At 41.8% G+C, this 11,565-nt stretch overlaps 1 protein-coding gene and 1 long non-coding RNA gene across 8 annotated transcripts in view; one reads left to right on the plus strand and one right to left on the minus strand.

Annotated features, from left to right (window-relative positions):
- LOC116690247 (uncharacterized) overlaps nt 1-5,796 on the plus strand; it is a 17,877-nt gene extending 12,081 nt beyond the window's left edge. The window contains exon 3 of the long non-coding RNA XR_004332209.1: nt 5,696-5,796. This is a non-coding gene — a long non-coding RNA (uncharacterized LOC116690247). The remainder of the gene's footprint in view (nt 1-5,695) is intronic.
- Nucleotides 1-9,652, minus strand: part of sorbs3 (sorbin and SH3 domain containing 3) — a 31,362-nt gene extending 21,710 nt beyond the window's left edge. For 3 of the 7 annotated variants that reach the window (XM_032517001.1, XM_032516998.1, XM_032516999.1), the window contains exon 1: nt 6,997-7,208. The gene's annotated coding sequence lies outside the window, so the exon portion shown is untranslated. Of the gene's footprint in view, nt 1-6,996; nt 7,209-9,420 lie in introns of those variants that run through there. The other 4 variants (XM_032517000.1, XM_032517002.1, XM_032516996.1 and 1 more) reach the window with 2 other exon arrangements.
- Nucleotides 9,653-11,565: the final 1,913 nt, after the last annotated feature.

Here is an 11,565-nt window from a genome sequence, read left to right on the forward strand (position 1 = left end):
GGGGGGGGATGGATGATGGAGAAGGTCAGCTACTGAAAGCGGAGACCAGCTCCTAATCAATTGCACCTAAGAAAAATAGTTTAGGCTGGGCTGTTTCAACATGAAAGGCATGGGGAAGAGAATGCGGGGGAGGCCATTTCCGCTACTGTATGGGGCTGGCACCTCTCATCTACAGTGGCTAAATGGCCCATAACATTGTAGCAAGCTGTGTGGAAGGATTCACTCAGAGTTACCATTTTCAAAGCTGTTCAATTAACAAAGAAGAACGGAAGAGATTGGAGAGCTACTTGGAACTAGTGTTAGACGGTGGTCTTTGGTCGGGGGGTGCATAAACAAATCCAAAAGACGTTAAGGAAGAACCCAAGGCACTCGCCCTTAAGAAAAATGTAAATGCCTTCTATTGAGAATTTGCCAGATGTATTAAAGGCATTTTAAATAATCTTTTAAATCGTCTGATGATCTCTAATTACTATTATCTACACACTGCCTAGAGGCCATCAATGTACCCAGGAGTCATGGTAACACTGACACATGTAGATAAATAAGAACACTAAATTAACCCCACAACATTAAAACCCAGGTAACATAAGCGCACACCTTGAAAACATTAACAGAACATCACTTAAACACACTTTAACAAGGACAGGAATAGTCCAGAACACAGTCCCATGAGCCCTTGCACTCCTTTAGTGCGGGATAGTCAACAAACAGCCCTGCATCCCTGGCCTCTGCAGAAACAAGGTTGTTAAGTTATTCTAAGTTCTGGTGGGGAAAACTCATCTTGTCTTACCTTGGGGAAAGAACAAGATTGCAAGTTAACATTCGGGTTAATATAAAGATTACCTTTTTTCTGTCCTGGTCCAAACGCTGGCTTTGTAGCTTGGCAAAAGAAGTAATGAGCGAGTGTGGACCAGGCTACTACAGGCCTGTGGCTGCCCAACACAATTTGCACTAATGAGTTTTCCATGTGGCATTTGCAGCTAAGCATTAGAGTCTATAATCATTGCGGTCACTTCCGAGAAAACTATACACACTGTGTGTCTCCGTGCATAACGTTAGGAGACAGCACACAGCACATGCACTGATACAATCAATGCTTCAGTTTCCAGGCAACGATGTCACTCTGAGTCATCATCTCCCAACGAACTGCATCACATAACGGCAAAAACATATGGGAACCGGAAGACTGTTTCTGCTGTTCCCTGAGGAACTGTACTCTTGTTCTTATGTTAATAAAAACTAATAAAATTTAAAATGCCTTGATTTTATTAGAGTTATGGACCAGTTTTGTTTGCCCTAGATTAGGGGGTCTTCAGCGTTTTTTAAACCAAAAACCCCTTAACTTAAAGACAGACGGAGCAGGGACCTCCTGCAACATATATTGTATAAAATGAAGTTGCATATTGAACTGGGCCTACAATAACATGTAGGGCAGAATAAAAACGTTAAGTTTTTTTTGCATGTAATACCAAGCTGTTAAAATAACCTAATTATTGTTGGCATGATTTTATAAATACACATGCATTAAAACATACATGTGGCACAGTAAATCCTTAGGGTGAACTGCATCTGTGGACGGCTACCTTAGTGACTACCTTACCTATATATAATATGTTAGACTCATGACAAGACTTTGATTTCTTTTTTTTTTAAACAAAATTTGGAGACTCCCCCTGCATTGGATATGAGGAAATCCAAAAATCGATGAATTGAACCGTGACCTTTTCTGAGTTGTACACCCCTATTGGACCTCCCTGGACAAAAAAACTGAGAAGCCCGGCTTTATCGCTGTTGTATCCTGACGCCTAAGCTCATGCTGTAACAGTATCTACGTGTCTCATTTCTCTGGGGAGCCAAATCCAACCAAGAAATCCTCCAACGGTGCATGCATTCCTCCTTCGAGAGCACCAAACACAATCCTACCTAATAAGGGAAAAATCTGTGTTGATATTGAGCAAGAAAATCCCTGTCCAGAAGTCTGGCTCTCCCTGGGTTTGCTCTGGACGCCCAGTGCATTCTTACATAATTACTGAGACAGGCAACAGCGGAGGCAACTTTAAGCTTCCACATTGTGGTGTGTGTGAGAGTGTGTAGATGCTATCATTCTGAGGTGTATTAACTTTATAGCCCACGTATTAGTTAAACCCCCTGCTAGGCGAGAGGTCCATTATCGCCACACGGTCGGTTTTTGGGGATGGAAGGGGAAAACCGAGCCATAAAAGGCCCATGTGCTTCTCACCTGAAGCTGAGATGACGTCCTGCGTTTTATATTTCCAGCTTACTGCGATGTTTCTAATGTTGCGTTCTACCCATGCTTTAAATTTAGTCAATCCAAGGGTAACTGAGGACATCCTAAATGATAACCAGGGGATTTTAGTATGTAAATCTCTCATCCGGCACTCATCCGGTATCTCGAAGCACAGGGCCAGATGATCAACTTAGTGTTTATTTGTCATCATTTCAGCTGGACTGGATACCGTGGGTTGTTGAATTTAGAAAAAACTTTATATTTTATAAACTACACAAAGGGGTTTGTGTGCAAAAAACTTGAGTAACTAGTAACTAAAGCTGTCAGACGAATGTAGTGGAGTAAAAAGTACAATATTTCTCTTTGAAATGTAGTGGAGTAGAAGTAGAAAGTGGCATGGAAAGAGAAGACTCAAGTAAAGTACAAGTACCTCAACATTTGTACTTACAGTGGTTGAGTAAATGTACTTTGTTACATACCCCACTGTTGTTTTGTGATATGCTTAAAAAAACTAAGGGAAATTTGTGAGGCGTAAGTTTTTTTTTTTCCTTTCTTCTCCTTTTTTGTTCCCCATATGGAGCGGATGAGGAACCAGACTATTATCTGGAGTTGCTGAGCCAGAGCAGAGCTACTCAGTAGTCAGTGAAGGTCAGTGAACTTGACCACACCCGTGTGATTCCTGTGAATCAAATTGGGAGGTTTCCACAGCCGGGAATAGTAACACAAGAGTAATGCAATGGTAGCACTACTGCAGAAAAAAAAAAAAAAAAAAAAAAAAAAAAGTGTGAACTAAACATTCACGCTACAGTTCTCATTCAGCACCACAGCAACTGATGACTTGTGATCCTTGCTATGAGGTCAGTATTCCTCATGCTCAACACTAGTCATCAAAAAGTCTTCTTCCATACAAGGACGTGACCGGGTCTTCCTGAGGAGACCCTAGTCTGGAGCAACACATTTTCACTCCCATCTCGTAAAATCTGGACGTTTGGTCTGGTGCCTTTGTCGTTGTTATTGACCAGCAGGAGACTCCAATAATGTTCCACCAGAACAAGTTCCTTCCCGAGACTATTTAACAGAGCCACCGTCGCTGCGCCGCCTAAAGGCCCAGATATACTTGCTTTTAACAACGCTTTTGTGTATGTAAGATGGCTGCAGGGCATATCCTGCATTCCTTTGGAACCTAGGTTGTGCACGTCTTCAGAAATGAACGCTACGCCTACGCAAGATGCAATTTAGCGCATGAACGTATCTGACAGGCTGATCAGCAGTCGTTCCACACTCCAGCCGATGAATATCTTCCGTGTCCGCCAGGGACGAAATGACCCAGATCTGCCCCCTAGTGGATATACGCTTAATCCTCCAGGTACACGCAAAGTACGCAGGCAAGTATGTGAACAATGCAGTTTGCAACGCTACTAAAAAGCTATTATATCAGGGCCTTTAGACGATCGTTATTGGTTTAAAGATTGGTTTCTTGCTTCAATCCTAGGATGTATCTGTGGAGATAGAGCTAGCAAGGCCCTGACCTACAATGACCGCCTCCTCCACATACAGAGCTTATTGCATGGTTCTCAGTAAGAACAAGGCTGTCAAAGTGACCACACATCCGCCTAATGAATGACTGTCACAGTGTTGACCTGTGAACTTCTGCGCCCTTTTGGCACATCATCAGGACAGTAGTGATTTGGGGTCAGAGGGAGAATCATGTTGTCCATAAATCCTCAGTGACGGCGGAGAATGAGTCTGTAATGAGCAGGGACAATGACTAAAAGTCCTGAGACTTAAATAAAACTAATAAAACTGTCACGGGTGAACCGATCTCCATTCACTATTCACAACAGTTGTTCTCGGCTTCTCTGTGCAGGGTGGTGAGGAGAAATGTCGAGTTAATCATTGACTCCCTGAGGTGGGAACCACTGCACTTGAACGGATCCAAGTCCTACTCACATGCATGGAGGGCCAAAACATCAGCTTAATATTTGCTTAAGGTGGTCATTTTGTTTAGAATCATGTTGACTTTAAACACGCTTATGGTGTAATCTCCCAAACGTATAAACAGATTAAGATTAATGAAGTGGTTACTTCCTGGATTTAAACACAACAGACAGAAGGGTAAAGTCTTATCACCCGTTTGCACGTATCACAATGTCACTGCAGCCCAACAAGTTGCGTAACTGGGTCGTAAAAAAACACAAATAAATCCTGCTTAAAAAGTGGTGAGCAGTGGTGTTAAAGTACATTTACTCAAGTACTGTACTTAAGTACAAATTTGAAGTACTTTACTTGAGTCTTTTCTCTTTGTGCCACTTTCTACTTTTACTCCTCTACATTTCAGAGACAAATATTGTACTTTTTTTCTGACAGCTTTAGTTGCTTTACAAGTTATTCTTTTTTGCACACAAAACACATGTACAGTAGTTTAAGGAATACAATGTTTTATTATAAATTAAACTACCCAACAATTTATAGTACAGGCCTACAACCGATTAAACACTTAGTTGATTAACAGAACTGTTTGGATCGTTTCCAGTTCCGAAAATGTGAGGGTTTTTCTGCAGTGAGTACTTTTTTTTCAAATTTATAACATTACTTCTTATATAGTTAAGAAACATAGCCAATTACAAACAATACACTGAGACGGAGAACGCGTTCCAGGGCAGGAACACTTTTCCAATGATACTTAAATACTTTTACTTAAGTAACATTTTCAATGCAGGATTTTTACTTTTTGACAGTGTGGTATTAGTACTTTTACTTATGTAAAGGACCTGAATACTTCTTCCACCGCTGCTAATATATATCACATTTACAAGAAGGAGGAGGGGAATCAAGAACACATTTGTTGACTAAATGGAACTGGGCATTTCTTTTTAAACACATTAAATGAGTCACTGTGCAGATATGTGAGAGATGTCAGAGGTCCTGCGTGTGAGATTGATCACGATGCAACTACGCTTCCCTTCTGTAACGTAGAAGATGTGCGGCCCATACAAGGTCCTGGAGCCGCAAGTTTATGATATGCAGTTATTGGGGGATACACACATTTATCAGTAGGGAAGTATTTCACCTCCTTGTATGGTGCTCCTCCAGTCAGAGTCAGTCTGCGTGCTTCTTGTCAATGGAGAGGCGAAGTAGGGGCAATAAATAAAAACCCTGTCTCTCCGAGTTAAAGGGGTGTTACGGAAAAAACACTTCATTAGAGCTGCAAAAATGAATCCATTAGTTGATTATTTGTCAACTATGACATTAATCGTCAACTATTTTGCTGATCGATGAATTGGTTTGAGTCATTTTTTATGAAAAAAACAAGGAGAGATTTTCTGATTTCAGGTTCTTAAATTTGAATATTTCATGTTTTTTGGCATTTAGATCTTTATTGGCCAGACAGCTAAGACCTGAAAGGAGAGAGAGAAGGGGAATGACATGCAGGAAAGTGCCTCTGAGTCGAGGACTGAGCCTCTATCTATGGGCGCACGCTCTACCACTAGGCCACCCAGGCACCCTATTCTCTCCTCTTTGACAGTAAACTCAATATCTATCTATCTATCTATCTATCTATCTATGAGACATTTGAGGATGTCATCTTGGGCTTTAGGAAACAGTTTTTTACCATTTTCTGTCATGTTATAGACAAAAACATCCCACCACAGATTAATTGACAATGAAAATAATCGTTAGCTGCAGCCCTACACTTCATATCGTTCAAGATAATACATTGTTTGGGTGGATTTGTAAAAGTGAAAGTTAATACAATGTCTCAGACAAAGCATGAGAAAATCCCGGTTAACTACAGAGAAATCTCCCAAATCCTCCTGCCTGTCAATTTGCATCTCCAAAGCTGAATGCAGCCTGTGGATATGAGGCCGGGCAGCTGGACCCTCGGTAATATCACAAAGGAAATCAGAGCCGGCTGTGGAAATCACCCTGACAGTACGGGGAGCCGTCGCTGATGACTGGATGGCCCTGATTTCAGGTCATTAGGCCTGAAATCTGCAGCAGGCTGGGAAAGCAAATGATTTCTCTCGAGCTCTGCTGACAATTATTGATGCACACATACGGTATACCCGCTAGGAGTGCACAATATTTCCTTTTTTTTCTTTTTTTTAATCCATATCGCCATACCAACTTGTTGTATATCACATTGCAATAGGCTGCGGCAAATGGCAAAAGACACTCCGCGATATTTTGAGTTAGTTGAAAGAGTTTCAGTAGAAAACTGCACTTCAAAATGGAAATGTCATCCTTTTTTCTTTGCTGGTTCTTTTAATTTTCAATTCAATGTTCAATTTGTTCAACAAAAGAATATTGGAAATTATTGTTTTTTTTAAACAAGAATTTGTATTTCAGCAGAATACTGAAACCAGCTGAAAGGCAGAACAGAATACATTTTATTATCTTTTTCTGTATCATTATCGCAATATTCAACAACATATTTTCCTCATATCGTGCAGCCCTAATACCAACTTCTCTCTCTCTCTCTCTCTCTCTCTCTCAACATAAAAACTACACACATCACATGGGTCAAGTTGTTTTCAGGTGCGCTGCAAAAAAGCATCGAGACAAAGTAGAGTTGGGCAGGTCTGCAGCACTAATCCTGCCCTGAGCAGTCAGACAGGTTACTCAACCTTAAACAAAAGAAGAAGAAAAAAGCAACCGACCAGACATAACTTTTCTACAGTCTCAATGTTTAAGATCACTCCCCTGTGATTTAAAATCTAAGCTCCCATGGGAAAGAGTGTACTCACGTTAAAAAGTGGTAACTCACACCTCTGTCTGTCTGCCTGAGTCGTGCAGTAAACCACGCTGCAGAAACTCCCTGCTCTTTCACTCTCTCGCTCACTCATGAGACTAGCCAGGACACACAATCTCGCTCCCTCGCTCTCCCAGCCCTCACTCGACCTGCCTCCGCGGAGGACTTCCCGGTTGACAGGCATCGCCATAGCAACCCATGTCTGCCCCCTGTTCCAAAGGCACCCTCTGCTCTCTCTCTACTCGGCTGAACAGTTCGGGGTTGCACCTCCGTCACTGAGGCAGCCCTGTTGTTGTGATGAGGTGATATATCACAGCGTAGGGTTAACCAAAGGGGGAATGCAAAGAGTTCAACACCTCCACCTCCCAGACACTGACTCCATGATGACACCCCCTCCAAACTGTACCTCTCCCATGCCTCCCTATGCTTTTGTGTGAGCGTGTGTTTTATGTGTGTGTGAGTGCAAAGGCCAGATCTCTGGCGTGGAGGAAGAATAGGGGCTCTTTCTCTTCCAGTAGCTCTGGAAGTGTTACTCTTCATTGTCTAGTCCAGCAGACTGTTCCCCCATTATCACATGCACACATACATACGCACACACCAGCAATACCGTTGGATGTCAAGTTTGCATGAAAGATGTTCAAATTATTCAAATGTATGAGCACAGATAAGTCGATCAGCATTCAAATTGCAGCGGGGTGGTTGTTCAAACCACACATCCAAAAACAGTCAAAGAGGAATGAAGCTCAATTCTCAAAACTGTTGCGTTTGCATACTTTCCCAAAGAAAACCAGCAGTTCCAGTTTGCCTGCAGTTCTTGCCAATGAAGACAAACCTGAATTGTAACATGCTGACAGGCTTGTTTTGGCGTCGAGTTAGCAGCGTGTACACTGAGTGACAAGGTGAGCGAGCACGTCACCTGCTCACAAATGTAATCAGCTTTCATTCCCATGTGCACTTTGGCTTCTAGTAATAAATGGACAGGAGACTGAATATCTCTGTGTGTGTGGTTCAGTTCCAACTTGAAATTGAAAGACTCAGCTCTTTTTTTTTTTTAATAATTCAGTGGTCTGGCTTGGTAGAGCGAGACTCAGGGCACGTATCCACTTACAGAGCCTGCACTCCTCCTGACAGGGTTGTTGTTGCCAAACAGTTGAGCCGCTGAACCTAAAGGGGCGAGCTGGGCAGTGAGGGCTCCTCTCGTAATCAGTAACCCGCCCGGAGCAGACTTTCACCCTGCTGTGACCACATCTGACACGCTGTCACTCTGCGGCTAAATGAGGTAATCACGCAAGAGGTGATTGTAGCTTTGGCCCGCGAGCTGACACCTCTCTCTCTTTCTCTCTTCCCATACTGGATCCTTGTTCACTTTGTGACAGTCTCTGCGCTAAACAAACACAAGGCTCCATCAACGCCAGCTCCCTTTTGATTTCTTCTTCTTTATCACAGAGAAACATTGTCTGAACAGAAGGAGAGAGGCATGATGAATCCCAGCAGACCCTTATGCAATCAAGGCCAACCACTTAGCGGTATGTGCCAGTGTGTTACTACAGAAGCTCATTAACAATCCCAACAGCCAAATATTCAAGCAAGTGAATAAAACATGACATCAATTTGTTATAAAATCAAAAAACTACATCACTTGATGACTATAGCCCGGGTGATTTCTTTGCCGCTACTCTGAGGAAACGAGACATCAAGTCTGTAAAAGTCAGGAGATAACAGTTATCCAATAAAGATGAGTCGACAGGTAAAAAAGCATCGCCATAACCAGATAAGGTCATCTGGACATCGTACAGAGTCAAGCATACCACAGGTTGTCGACTTGTTGGAATGTCTCTGGGAACAAACACACGAGAAACACGGTTTATTTTAGCGGTAAACAACATTTTTCTGAGCCGTGTGTGTCCCGGGACTCTGGGTCACAGCGTTAACTGATGAGGACAAACAATCTCTGGCGTGGTCGTACATCCTTATTGGGTCTGCTGGTCTTATTTTGAGATTTGTTACACTTCTAACAGGGAAATATTCCAAAAAACCAAAGCCACAACAGGAGGCAGATTTTGGACAGAGGTCTGAGTGATCATCATCTTCTGAACCACAGAGAGTCAAAGATTGGCATGATCTAGCGTAGTCCTCCTCGCGCCCGCCGTTTGTCCATGTAAATGCTCAACTGTTGCTTAACAACGTTCTGAGAAAAACTGCAAATAGAAACCAACACAACAATGACAGAGCAAAGATAATAAACAGCCCTATCTTGTTTGTCTCAGTGGTGATAAACCGAGTGATGGAAGGGAAAACCACACAATGTTCAAATCTGAGACAGCTTCCTTTCAAATTAAAAAAGCCAATCAACACAGACACATTAAAAGTACAGAGTCAGTCAGATGACAATGACAGAAGCTGGAAAAACTATACTCACAGGCGTGTGCAGGCTGAGCAGCGAGGTCTCCTTAGTGCAGAGAGGGAGAGAGGAAGTGAATGAAAGAGAAGGAGGGAACCGCTGTTGCTCTTCTCTAACTCTCCCTCCCTCTTTCTCAGGCCAACACGGTGTCTTTTATCTTTGGTGAATGATTCAGCGTGGGTCTGAATGTTTGACTGAGCGTCTGTAGGCGTGCGCATGTATGTGTGTGTGTGTGTGTGTGTGTGTTTGCATGCACTTTAAAGCTCATCAGGGAGAAGGCATTCAGTAATAGTTTCCATCCACAGCTGGAAATAATAGAAATTCCCATACAGGCACAGGCGCAGTGGCACCGCCCTCCAGTGTTTTACGTGCAAGGGGAAGAGGAGGCGATTTCCATAGCCATCTCAGTAAATAGTTCTAAGTGACACACGTTATAATAGCATGGTCTATGCACTGTCCTAGGTCTTTGGATGATTTAGATCAGGCACAAAAGACAGCCTGAGTGTTTTCCCAGATCCAGGTGGCTCTAATATTGCTCATCTGTCACTTTGCAGCATCCTCTGTAACACTCAGGAAATTATTTATATTATATATATTTAAGTACACACATTTTTACAAAGGCCCACACACAAACACACACACACTTGTGGGCCTCAGAGAAGTCTCAATGCAAGTATTTCCATGTTCTGTTCCAGCACCCAAGGCAAGGCAAGGCAAGGCAGCTTTATTTGTAGAGCACATTTCAGCAACAGGGCAATTCAAAGTGTTTTACACAAAATCAGTTAAACAGATAAAACACAAGTACAAACAGTTAAAAATCATAAGCCTTAAAAACCAATAAAACACATGAATAGACAGTTAAAGAATAGACCCACCCAACCCACCCAGTAAGGGGAAAGCCTTGCAGTAAAGTCAAAGAAGTAGCGCTACTGCTTTTCCTTTTTAAGTATACAGTGTCATCAGCAGATGAGCAGTGTTTCTGTAACTACAGAGTAAGTGTAAACTTCCGTTAAGCCCCACTCCCATGCTTCCCTCTCCTGTGATATTAGTCAGCAGACGCCCGCAGGATTCCTGCGAGTCCACCAAGTCTCAGCGCTGCCATTCCAAGATAAATATTTAACAGGTTGGCTGTGAGATCAGCAACCAAAGGTCACAAGTCTCCCTTCCTCCGGAGTCCATCTCCACGTCGGACCCAGGACACGACCACGTCACACTCCACGGTCCACACAGAGACACCTCGAGGAAGTGCCAGTGGAATCACCGTTCAGATGACAAACGAGCTTTAACAGATGTGGAAAATTTTCCTATAACAAGGAAAATTTCACATCCAAAAGAGCTGAATTTTCAAAATCTCTGCCAGCTTTTAATCACTTCAGAATTGAATTTCTGAATTATTTTGAGACTGTCAAAACTATTAGCAAGAAGAAAAGTATTTATACAGCTGATGTACAACAATATCATTTCAAGGAAACCTTTCCCTACCTAACCCTACCTTTCAATTCAATATTTTTTTCTTACTTTGTATTTAACTACCTTTCTTCTTAACTTTTATTGTTATGTCATCCTTATGTAAGGTTTTAATTCTCATGGAATGGAAATGACTGCCTTTAATTTATTTATATTTATCTATATTTTAACCCTCCTGTTTCCTCGGGTCAAATTTGACCCGTGTTCATAAAGTTTCTATATCAGAAAATTTGTGTTTGTTTCAACCACATTGTCAAAAAAAATATATAGCGTAGATGGTTCCGTAAAATAAACAATCAGTTCACTACTTTCATTGAATTTGGGTGTTTTGTTCAATTCGTTAGCATTTTGGTGGAAAAAATCTACATGAACATTGAAAAATGGACAAAAAAAAAGATTTTAAAAAAGTGGGGAAAAAAGGTGAGAAACTTCAAACAGTAAAAATACAACAAAAGTGTCAAATACGTTGGGAAAAGTGAGAACAAGTTCGACCAATTTTAGTTTAAATTATGACCCAGAAAAACAAAACGTTGCAGGTCGAGGAGAAGACAAAACAAGGGTTAAATGCGATGCCCACTTCTTTCACAATTGTTTTTACGACATGTCTGTGAAAAGTTGGGGAAAAAAACGTGTATAGAAACAATTTGTAGTTGCAATTTTTATTCTGGTCTGATCTTTTTGTAATGTTAGTAAATG

The sequence above is a fragment of the Etheostoma spectabile genome, chromosome 5, assembly GCF_008692095.1.
Source record: "Etheostoma spectabile isolate EspeVRDwgs_2016 chromosome 5, UIUC_Espe_1.0, whole genome shotgun sequence".
Classification (NCBI taxonomy): domain Eukaryota; kingdom Metazoa; phylum Chordata; class Actinopteri; order Perciformes; family Percidae; genus Etheostoma; species Etheostoma spectabile.